This window comes from Dasypus novemcinctus, chromosome 8, assembly GCF_030445035.2.
Source record: "Dasypus novemcinctus isolate mDasNov1 chromosome 8, mDasNov1.1.hap2, whole genome shotgun sequence".
Taxonomy (NCBI): Eukaryota; Metazoa; Chordata; class Mammalia; order Cingulata; family Dasypodidae; genus Dasypus; species Dasypus novemcinctus.
In genome coordinates, this window is record NC_080680.1 from 80276458 (window position 1) to 80289540 (window position 13083).

General features: G+C 36.8%; 1 protein-coding gene across 2 annotated transcripts in view; it reads left to right on the forward strand.

Annotated features, from left to right (window-relative positions):
• The window catches only part of LOC101438270 (phospholipid-transporting ATPase FetA-like), a 216293-nt gene that overhangs the window by 142789 nt on the left and 60421 nt on the right, over positions 1–13083 (forward strand). The gene's annotated exons all lie outside the window — the stretch shown is intronic.

A 13083-nucleotide genomic window follows, 5' to 3' on the forward strand; every position in this document is an offset into this window, starting at 1 on the left:
CCCAGCCAAAGGAACAAACCAAAAATCCTAATTTTAAGACAACTAATCAATGATAATCACATAAATCTCCTAAATCACATCAAGGAGTTGAAGGAAAATATGACTAAAGAGATCAAGGATATTAAGAAGACACTTGGTGAACATAAAGAAAAATTTGAAAACCTGCAAAGAAAAGTAACAGAGCTTATGGATATGAAAGGCACATGGATGAGATTTTTTTTAATTAGAGGCATATAGTAGCAGATTTGAATTGATGGAGGGAAGAATTAGTGAATTGGAGGACTGAGCATCTGAACTTGAAAAGACAAGAAAACAGAAAGAGAAAAGAATGGGAAAAAATAGAACAGGGTCTTAGGGAATTAAATGACAATGTGAAACACACAAACGTATGCATTATCAGTGTCCAGGAAGGAGAAGAGAACATTAAAGAGGAAATAATTACCAAAAACATCCCAACCCTTGGGGAAAATAAAAATATCAATATCCAAGAAGGACAAACACACCCCAAACAGAATAAATCCGAATAGACTTACTCTGAGACACCAACTATGCCAAATGACAAATATCAAAGATAAAGAGAGGATTTTGAAAGCAACAAGAGAAAAGGAAAGCATCATATACAAGGGAACCTCTATAAGACTAAGTGCTGATCTCACATCAGAACCCATGGAAGTGAGAAGAAAGTGGAATGATGTATTTAAGATACTGAAAGAGAAAACCAGCCAGACAAGAATTCTTTATCTGGAAAAATTGTACTTCAAAAATGAGGGTGAGTTTAAAGTTTCCACAGTCAAGCAAAAACTGAGAGGGTATGTTACTAAAAGACTGGATTTACAAGAGATACTAAAGAGAGTGCTATAGCCTTAAAGGAAAAGACAAGGGTGAGTGACTTGGAGAAGAGCATAGAAATAAAGATTATTATTAAGGGTAACTTAAAGAGTAAAAATAGACAATAGTAAGATATGACAATAGAAAGGCAAAGGACAAAATGGACAAAGTAAGTAATGCCTTCACAGTAATAACATTGAACATTAATGGCTTAAACTCCCCAATCAAAAGACATAGACTGACAGAATGGATATATATATATATATGTTATATATATGCTATCTAAAAGAGACTCTCCTCAGATTGTGGACACAAGTAGGCTAAAAGTGAAAGTTTGGAAAAATATTCCACATCAATGGTAACAAAATAGATCTGGAGTAGTGATACTAATATCTGACAAAACATGTTTTAAATGTAAAACTGTTATAAGAGATGAAGAATGTCATTGTATATTAAGAAAAGGGACAACTCACCAAGAATAAATAACTGTAATAAATATTTATGCAGCTAAACTGGGTGCCCCAAGATACACAAGGCACACACTGACAAAACTTAAGGGAGAAATAGATGTCTCCACAATAATACTTGGAGACTTTCAATACACAACTCACAACATTGGACAGAACATCAGACATAGGATCAATAAAGAAATAGAGAACTTAAACAATAGGATAACTAAACTAGACCTAAAAGACATTTATAGAGCATTATACCCCAAAACAACAGGATACACATTATTTTCAAGTACTCATGGAACTATTTCCAGGATAGACCATATGTTGAGTCACAAGATAGGCCTAAAATTTAAAAAGATTGAAATTATACAAAACACTTGCTGATCATAATGGAATGAAACAAAGTCGGTAATGGACAGAAAAAAGATACATTCATAAATATGAAGATTAAACAACACACTCTTAAATAATCAGTGGGTCAAAGAAAAAAATTGCAACAGAAATCTGTAAATATCCTAAGACGAATGAAAATGAGAATACAACATATCAAAACTTATGGGATGCAGCAAAGTCTGTGTTTAGGGGGAAATTTATAGCCATCAATTCTTACATTAAAAAAGAAGAAATGGGAAGTGGATGTGGCTCAAGCAATTGGGCTCCATATAGGAGGTCCAGGGTTCAATTCCCAGGGCCTCCTGGTGAAGGCAAGCTGGCCCACGCAGCAAGCTGACCAAAGCAGAAAGCTGACCCACATCAGTGCTGGCCCATGTGGAGTGCTGCCCATGCAGGAGTGCTAGCCTACATGGAGAGCTGGCACAGCATGATGATGCAACAAAAAAAGACATAGAGGAGAGACAATAAGAGACACAGCCGACCAGGGAGCTGAGGTGGCACAAGAGATTGAGCTCCTCTCTCCCACTCTGGAATTGGTTCCTGGTGCCACCTAAGGAGAAGACAAACAGACACAGAAGAACACAGTGAATGGACACAGAAAGCAGACAGCACACATGCAAAACAACAAGCAGGGGGGGAGGGGGATAAATAAATAAATCTTTTTTTAAAAAGAAGAAGAAGAAGAACAAGGACATTGTGGAACAAATGGACAAATTCCTAAAAACACACAACCTATACTGGCCCTAGAAAAAAATAGAAGACCTCAACAAACCAATCACAAGTGAAGATATTTAATCAGTCATCAAAAACCTTCCCTAAATGAAAAGCCCAGGAGCAGATGGCTTCACAGGTGAATTCTACCAATCATTCAAAGATGATCTAATACCAGTCTTGCTCAAGCTCTTCCAAAAAATTGAATAGGAAAGAATGCTATCAAACTCATTCTGTGAAGCCAACATCACCCTAATACCAAAAGGACAGACCAATTACTCTTAATGAACATAGATGCAAAAAACCTCAACAAAATACCTGCAAACTGAATTCAAGAATTATACACCATGATCAAGTGGGATTTTTATCTCAGGTATGCAAGGATGGTTCAGCACAAGAAAGTCAATTAGTTGAATAAACCACATTAATAAATTGAAGAAAAATCGCATGATCCTTTCAATCAATGCAGAAAAGGCATTTGACAAAATGCAGCGTAATTTCTTGATAAGGATACTCCAAAACAGAAGAATAGAAGGAAACTTTCTTAAAATAGTAAAGTGCATATATGAAAAATCCACAGCTAACATTGTATTCAACAGTGAACGACTGAACGCTTTCCCCCTGAGCTTGGGAACAAAACAAGGATGCCCACTGTCACCACTGTTATTCGATATTGTGCTACAAGTTCTGGCTAGAGCAGTTAGGCAAGAAAAAGAAATAAAAGTCAACTGAATAGGAAAGGAAGGAGTAAAACTTTCGTTATTTGCTGATGATATAATCCTATGTCTAGAAAACCCTGAAAAAAACACCACTAAGCTACAAGTTCTAATAGATGAGTTCAGCAAAGAGGCAGAATATAAGATTAATATCTAAAAATCAGTAGTAATGTATACACCTTGATGAGCAATCTGAGGAGAAAGTCAGAAAAAAAAATTCCATTTACAATAGCAACTAAAAGAATCACATATTTAGGAATAAACTTAACCAAGGACATGAAAGACCTGTATCAGAAAACTAGAAAACATTGCTAAAAGAAACCAAAGAAGACCTAAAAATAATGTAAGGACATTCTGTGTTCATGGATTGGAAGACTAAATATTAAGATGTCAATTCCCCCCAAACTGATTTACAGATTCAACGTAATCCCAATAAAAATCCCAAAATCCTTTTTTGCAGAAACGGAAAAGCCAATTATCAAATTCATTTGATGGTTAAGGGGCTCAAAAAGCCAAAACTGTCTTTAAAACTAAGAATGAAATTGGAGGACTCTTTCCTGACTTTAAATCATATTACTAAGTTACAGTGGTAAAAAACATGATACTAAGATAAAGATAGACATATTGACCAATGGAACCAAATCGAGAACTCAGAAATAGATCCTCACATCTAAAGTCAAGTGATTTTTGACAACAGTAAAGCCCACCCAGCTGTGCCAGAACAGTATATTCAACAAATAGTGCGGGGAGAATTGGATACACATACCAAAGAAAGAAAGAGGACTCCCTGTCTCACACCTTATACAAAAATTAACTCAAAATGGATCAAGGACCTAAATTTAAAATAACAACCATTAAACTGCTAGAAGAAAATGTAGGGAAATATCTGCAAGATCTTGTGGTAGGCAGTGGTTTCTTAAATCTTATATCCAAAGCATAAGCAACAAAAGAAAAAATAGATAAATGGTACCTTCTCAAAATAAAACACTTTTGTTCTTCAAAAGACTTTGTCAAGAAAGTAAAAAGGCAACCTACACAATTGGGAAAAATATTTGGAAACCACATATCCAATAAGGGTTTGATATCCATGTTCTGTAAAGAAATTGTACAACTCAACAATAAGAAGACAACCCAATTTTAAAATGGGCAAAAGACTTGAATAGACATTTTTCTAAAGAAGAAATACAAAAGGCCAAAAAGCACATGAAAAAAATGTTCAACTTAACTAGCTATTAGGGAAATGAAAGTCAAAACTAAAATGCGATACCATTTCACACCCTTTAGAATGGCTATTATTAAAAAAACAAAAAACAAAAAAACAGCAAACTGCAAATGCCAAAGAAGACATGGAAAAATCAGAACGCTCCTTCACTGTCAGTGGGAATGTAGAATGGTGCAGCCTCTGTGTAAGACAGTTTGGCAGTACCTCAAGAAGCTGAATAGAGACCTGTGTATGATCCAACAGGCTCGTTACTAGGAATATATTCGAAGAGTGGAAAGCAAGTACACGAACTAACGTTTGCATCCCGATTTTCATAGCAGCATTATTCTCAATTGCTAAAATATGGAACCAGCCCAAGTGCCCATCAGCTGATAAATGGATAAACAAAATGTGGTACATACATGCAATGGAATACTGGTCAGCTGTAAAAAGAAATTAAATCAGGATGCATATGACAACATGGATGAACCTTGAGGATATTATGTTGAGTGAAATAAGCTAGACACAAAAGGACAAATATATAGTGTATGATCTCGTTAATATGAATTATATACAATGAGTAGACTCACGGAAGTGAACTCTAAAGTATTGGTTACTAGGAAATAGATTTTGGATTGAGAATGGGATCTGATACTTAATGTATTTAGAATTTTTAATATGGTTTATTGTAAAAGTGTGGAAATGAATAGTATTGATGGTAACACATTATAGTGAATGTAACTAACACTGCTGATTCATAAATGCGATTGTAACTGAAAGAAGTAGTTTGTGGATGTAAATGTCAGTTGAAAGGAAGTTAGAGAATAATATAGCGACTGTATAACAGTGGTTTCAGTGGTGGATGAAGATTGTAGTTAATTACATAAATATAAGAATGTTCTTTTACAAAATGTTAAGAATATGCTGATATACAGGAAAATTACAACTAATGTAATTTATGGATTATAGTTAAGAGTAATAATGTAATACCCTTGCAGCAATAGCAGAGAAAATGAAATATCAATTCTAAAGGCCAAGAGTAGGGGGTATAAGAGAATATGGGCTTTTTCCTTTTGCAGTAATGAAAATGCTCTAAAATTGACTGAAGTGATGACAGCACAACTCTGATGAAGATGAGAGCCATTGAGTGTACACTTTGAATGGATGTACAAAGTATGGGACTGCATACAAATATGAGAACTTTCTCTCATGAAGTATAACAAATATATAATACTACTACAGGGTGTTAATAATTGGGTATGTTGGGGAAAAATACATCAAATTTAAGATATTGGCTATAGTTAGTAGTAGTAATTTGACAATGTTCTTTCGTAGTTGACAGATATTTCATAACAATGCAAGGTGTTGGTGGTGGGCTGATGTATGGGAACCCTGTATGATGATATGCATGTTTGTTTTGTAAGTTCACAACTTATACTATACACTTACTGTTTATGTATTTTTGTGTATGAATGATACATTTCAATTTAAAATTTTTAAAAAGAAAGAAAACATAAAGAAATATCAATATGTGCAAAGACAAAAACTTCACTCATCATGCATCCTTTCTTAGAAAATTTCTAGAATGTATACTCAGTCAAAACTAGAGAATAAACCAAGAAAGAAGAAGATATGGAAGCCAGGAGACAGAAGCACCCATGCATGGGAGCAGTAGAAGGAAGTCCTAGGATTGTAGCTGAAGAACAAGCCTAGAGAAAAACCTGTCCAGATTAGAGCCAGGAGTATAGAGGGATCTGTAACAGGGGTCTCCAGACAGACCAGTGCTTTTGAGCAAACAAAATATTATATGTAGACCTCTGGCAGGGATGTTAGAGAAGTTGAGGTAAATTTATTAACAGATTCCTAGAAATGTACACAAATGAAAAGCAAGTTTATTATTTAAACTTCAGGAAAAAAAGTTTAAAAAGTATAGTCATAGTATATTACTTTTCTCAGCAGTGAACAGTGTTTGCAAAACCATAATACAAATAGTCACTTTTGATTTTACAATACTTTAAAAAATAAGTGTATTGGTGGAATGGGGAGGGAATTTGAGAGGGAGGTATGAGAGAGTCCTCCTCCATCATGGCAAGAAATCAGCAGTTAGGAGCTAGCCACTTGATGAGAAAAGCATTCCAAGTAAAGAGAAGAACATCTGCAAAGACTCAGCCAGGAAAGATATTGGTATGTTTGAGGAACTGAAAGAAGGAAGTTTGGCTGGAACATAGTAAGGAAGGAAGAGGGGCAAGATATCATGATAGAGAAATAGGAGGGACTGGAAAATGCAGGGTCTTGTACAGCATTTTAAGGAGTTTAGAAGATAGAGAAAAGGATGTAGGTCATTCTAGGTAAGAGGAACAGTGTGAGCAAAGGCACAGAAGCAGAAGAACATAAGGTGTGTGATTGGATGGTGAGTAGGACAGTTTTTATTTAAAAAGTAATGAGATTTTTGTATGGAAATGAATAAAGTTGATGGTAACACATAGTGAGTATAACTAACACTGCTGATTTATAAATGTGATTGTGGCTGAAAGGGGTAGTCTATGGATGTAATATTTCAATTGAAAGGAAGCTAGAGAATCATGTAGGAACTGTATAACAGGGATTTTGGTGGTAGTTGAAGATTGTGGTTAATAGTATAAGAATGTTCTTCCTTTACCAAGTATTAAGTATATGGTGATACATGGGAAAATTACAACTAATGTAACTTATAGATTATAGTTAACAGTAATATAATAGTTTTTCAGCAGTGGCAAAGAAAGTATATCAATTCTAAGAGACAAAAAGGGGGTTAAAGAGGGTATGAATTTTTTCCTTTTGGAGTAATTAAAACGTTCTAAAATTGACTGAGGTGATGACATCACAACTCTGATGAATATGAGACCCACTAAGTATACACTTTGAATGAACTGTACTAAAAAGCATGGGACTGTATAACACAATGAATCCTGTGGTGGAAGATGGACTGTGGTTAACAGAACAAATATGAAAACATTCTCTCATGAACTATAACAACTATACAATACTAATACAGGGTGTCATTTACCAGGTGGGTTGGGAGAAATATATACCAAATATAAGATATTGACTGTATTAGCCAGCCAAAGGGGTGCTGATGCAAAATGCCAGAAATTTTTGACTTTTATAAAGGTTATTTACTTGGGGTAGAAGCTCGCAGTTACCAGGTCCTAAAGAGTGTTACTCAAGGTACCATAAGACTTTCTCACCCAAAGTATTTTGCCACGTGTTGATGCAAGATGGCAGGCAATGTCTGCAAGGGTTCAGCCTTCCTTCTTCCTCTTTAGACTCCATGGTCCCAGCTTCTTCTGATCTCAGCTATAGGCTGGCATAAGGCTCGTCTCTCTTCCCCAGGCTCATCTCTTTCTGGGCTCAGCTGTTCTGCTCTCACCACAAGGCCAACTGTGAACTATCAGGTAAACGGCGTGGCTCTCTCCCCGGGGCTCCAGCGTCAAAACTCAACTCTCTGTGTTCTCCTTCTCTGTGTGTTTACTTCCCTCTCTTTGACTGAGCACCCGTTTATATAGCCATAGCTATAGCTAGTTGTAGGCAGGGAATCAAACCTAGCCGCCCTAATGACGTGGTCAAATAAAAGCTCTAATCCTGGTTTGATAAAGTAGAAGTGAAAATTCTGAGTCTAATACAATCTAATATGCCCAGTTTACAAACTCAATCTAATATCTATTTTTGGAATTCATAAACAATACAAAACTGCCACTTTGCCTATTGTTAGTAGTAATGTTTTGATGATGCTCTTTCATAGCTTATAACAATTGTTTCACAGCAATACAAGGTGATAGTGGTGGGGTAATGTATGGGAGTCCTTTCTGATGATCTGCATGTTTGTTTTATAAGTTCACAATTTATATACTGTACACTTATTGTTTATGGATATTCATGTATGAATGATAAACCTCAATTTTAAAAAAATTTTTTAAAGGAATAGATTTTATATTTGTTCCGTGATTATGGTTAGGAATAGCTGGGGGGAAATCATCTGACACATCTACTTTTTTTTGCAATTTTTCTGTAAGTCTAAAATTATTTAAAAATAAATAGTTTTACAAAGGTACATTAAAGGAAAGAAAAAGGAGGAGTAGGAGAAATAGTAGTGCAGTGGTGGTTGTAACTATGAGAGGGAAAGCTGGAAAGATAAATTATGGTCAAACCATGAATGGCCTTAACTAGCAGGCAAAGACTTTTGAACTTAATCCTTTAGGCAACAGAGATTCATTTTAGATTTATGGTCAAGGAACAGACCAAATGAAAGTGGTGTTTTAGGAAAGTTAAAAGATAGCAGTATGCAATGCGGGTTGGAAAAGGGAGATTCTAGGAGTGGAGAGAATGTCCAAGAAACTGTTTTAATAATTCTGGCATAAAATGATGATGACCTAGACAAAAATATTGAAATTAGAAGCTAATAGAGTAAAAAGGCAAATCCTAGAGATGTTTCAAAAGAAGAAAGTTAGGCAACAGATTAGAAAAAGGGAATGAAAATTAGGGAGAAAAAAAGATTACTCTGAAGTTTTTAACTTCATACTGTGTGATAACAGTGGTGCTTTAATATATTTGAATGTATTTATTCATTTATTCAAAAATATTTATTGAGCTTCTCTTCTGTGCCAGGCCCCAGTCGAGGCACTGGGGAACAGTAAGGGACAAAACAAACAATTCCTGCTATCGTGAAGTTTATAGTACAGTGAAGGAGGCAGGTATCAAGCAGCCAACCAATAGCTATACATGATAAATGCTATGAAAGAAAAATAGGATGCTACTAAACCTGTATATGTTTACTATTGCTGCATAACAAATTATCACAAACTTAAGGGCTTAAAACAACATCCATTTTTTATCTCACAGTTGTATAGATCAGAAGTCTGGGTTCTCTACTTAGGGTCTCACAAAGTGGAGGCAGCGACAGGCAGTGTAAATGTTGGGGGCAGCTAAGCTGGCAGAATAGTTCCTGTGAATTCCTACAGGAATTTTGTGAGGTCTTTCATGTAACTTTTCCTCCAGAAAGTATGGAATATTATCTGGAGTAATTTCAGGATATCCAGTTGAAAAAAGTCATAGAGACTTCCTGTTCAAGCCTAATAAAATCATTGTAAAGTACAAAGGAGAAATAAAGACATAGGTGAAGAACCATCAGCAGACCTAAGATGTTGATCAATTTTTGGAAAGCAGAGAGTAGCTAGATATAGTACTGATGGATAAACCAAAGTAGTGAAAGCTGCAGGGGAAATGTACTGACAGTGTAGTCAGATGTAATAAACTCTCATCTCTTGAAGTAAAATGAAGCAGAAATCTTTCCTGATTTAAGCGCTTCATTTTTTCTCATTTTTGGAAATGTTTTGTGATGGATAATTTCAATGTCACCTTGGTGAGGTTGTGGTGTCCAGTTATTTGGTCAAGCAAGCTCTGGCCTGATTGTTACTGTGAGGGTATTTTGTTGATTTAAATCATTGGTCGAATTGATTGCACCAAGCCTGACTGCATCTACAATCAACAAAGGAGATTGCCTTCAGTAATGAGAAGTCTTAGCCAATCAGTTGAATGCCTTAAAGGAAGAAATGAGGATTTTATCGGTCAGAAAGAAGAATTTCTATCTCTACTTCAACCAGCCAGCTTCTCCTAGGGAATTCATCAAAATCATGAATTCCCAAATTGCAGCCTGCCATGTAGATTTCTGACTTGCCAGTCCACATGGTTGTGTGAACCAATTCCTATAATAAACCTCATTTATTATTTTTTTATTGAGTATATCATTCATACATGAACATATAAAAGTTGTAATGCATAACATCATACAGGGATCCCATACATCACTCCACCACCAACATCTTGCATTATTGTGAAACATTTGCTACGAATTATGAAAGAATATTGTCAAAATATTACTACTAATTATAGTACATAACTTACATTTGGTTTATTTTTCCCCAACCCATCCTATTATTTTTTATTCATAAACATACAACTTATCTAAAGTGTACAATCAGTGGCATTTTGTATAATCACAGAGTTGTGTATTTATCACTTCAATCAATATTAGAGCAGTCTCATTACTCCAAAAAAGAAACAAACAACAAAAAAACAAAAACAAACAAATGGACTCCTCTCAATCCCTCTATCCTTCCCCTGCCATACATACTATTCTAGCTCCATCTCTGTAATTTATTTTGTTGTTTTTTTTTTATATTATTTTTATTTATTTAATTCCCCTCCCCTCCCCCGGTTGTCTGTTTTCTGTGTCTTTTTGCTGCGTCTTGTTTCTTTGTCCGCTTCTGTTGTCGTCAGCGGCATGGGAAGTGTGGGCGGCGCCATTCCTGGGCAGGCTGCACTTTCTTTTGCACTGGGCGGCTCTCCTTACAGGTGCACTCCTTGCGCGTGGGGCTCCCCTACGCGGGGGACACCCCTGCGTGGCAGGGCACTCCTTGCGCGCATCAGCACTGCGCATGGGCCAGCTCTACACGGGTCAAGGAGGCCCGGGGTTTGAACCGCAGACCTCCCATGTGGTAGACGGACGCCCTAACCACTGGGCCAAAGTCCGTTTCCCTGTAATTTTTTTTTTTAATTTTTTTATTTTTTATTGACTTTGTAATAATATTACATTAAAAATATATATGTGAGGTCCCATTCAACCCCATCCCCCCACCCCCCCTCTCCCCCCCCCAACAACACTCGTTCCCATCATCATGACACATCCATTGGATTTGGTAAGTACATCTTTGGGCACCTCTGCACCTCATATACATTGGTTCACATCATAGCCCATACTCTCCTCCATTCCATCCAGTGGGCCCTGTGAGGATTTACAATGTCCGGTGATTGCCTCTGAAGTACCATCCAGGGCAGCTCCATGTCCCAAAGACGCCTCCACCTCTCATCTCTTCCTGCCTTTCCCCATACCCTTCGTCCACTATGTCCACTTTTCCCATTCCAATGCCACCTCTTCTATGTGGACATTGGATTAGTTGTGTCCATTGCACCTCTATGTCAAGAGGAGGGTCAGATTCCACCTGGATGCTGGATGCAATCCTCCCATTTTCAGTTGTAATCACTCTAGGCTCCATGGTGTGGTGGTTGTCCTTCTTCAACTCCATCTTAGCTGAGTGTGGTAAGTCCAATAAATCAGATTGTAGGAGCTGGAGTCTGTTGAGGCTCAGGATCTGGCTATCACATTGTCAGTCCAGAGATTCAAATCCCCTAAATATATCTTAAACCCCAACATTAACTGCACCTCCAGCACATTGGCATGAAAGTCTTATGAAGGGAGATCCCATCTGAGTCCAGATTCATCACACATAAACACCATTTCCAAAGAGGGGCCATCTGCCCTGGTAGTTAACCCCATCGGCCATGACCATAACTCCCGTGGGTCTCTTTAGCCCTCAAAGGAACCAATATCTGGGGGTTGTATCTGCTTTATCTGTCTCTCTGACTCTGCTCAGTTGTGCATGAGGGCAAACCTTCTGCCAGCCTCCAGACTCTTTTTTAGAAACTCATAGCCATATAAACTCATTTCTCCTTTCCATTTCCCCCTTACTTTAGGTCAAACAGCATTTTAAAGTCATGGTATTTTATGTAGACATGGATATTCTGCTGATCCGCATTGAACCTTCCGTATAAGGTCATTTTCCAGTTGCATCATCAGTTGGTAGTTGATAGTGGTCCCTCGTTGCCAGGGAGGCTCATCCCCGGGTGTCATGTCCCACGCTGGGGGGAAGGCATTGCAATTTATTTTTATTTACATTTTGCACAGATGGAGTCAAATAATATGTAGCACTTTTTTTCCAGTTTCTTTCACTTAGCATCCTTCCTTTTTTTTTTTTACCATTGATGGAGGATTATTATTAATAATATATTACTATACACTATTGTCCATAGTTTGTTTTGGTTGTAGTTTTGCCCAAATATCACCCTGGTATTAACCTCTTATAACATTAAAATATATTTTTTCTCTTTCAGAGTAAAACATTCTTACATATGCACTATTAACCATATTCACTTTTCACAAAGTTTTCTATGCTATGCAGTCCCACATTTCATGTCTCAGTTTTCCTTCTAGTGGTATACATGTCATTAGACTTTCCCTTCCAACCACTATCATACCCATACATTAGCGCTACTAAGTATAAATCTTATGATGTACTTTCACCATTTCTATTTGTTTCCAGACAGTTACAAACAACTTTTTACCAGTTCTGCAGACTAAACCTCAGCTTTCCATTTTCTAACCATATTCTATTCTCTGGTGACATATTCTAGCCATTAATTCCATGAGTTTGCCTATTATATTTAGTTCATAATAGCAAAATCATACAATATTTATCCTTTTTTGTTTGCCTTGCTTCACTCAACATAATGTCCTCCAGGTTCATCCATGTTGTCATTTGCTTCATGACTTCATTTTTTCCTTACAGCTGAAAAATATTCCATTGTGTGTATATAACACAGTTTGTTTATCCATTCATCAGGTGATGGACACCTGGGTTGTTTCCTTCTTTGGGCAATTGTGAATAATGCCATTATGAACATTGGTACGCAGATGTCTGTTTGTGTCTCTGCTCTCAGTTCTTCTGGGTATATACCTAGTAGTCATACTGCTGGGTCACATGGCAGATCTGTTTCTTGAGAAACGGGCAAACAGACTTCCACAGTGGCTGTACTATTCTACATTCCCACCAACAGTGAATATGCATTCCTGTCTCCCCACATCCTCTCCAACACTTGTAGTCTTCTGGGTTTTTTTAAATAGAGA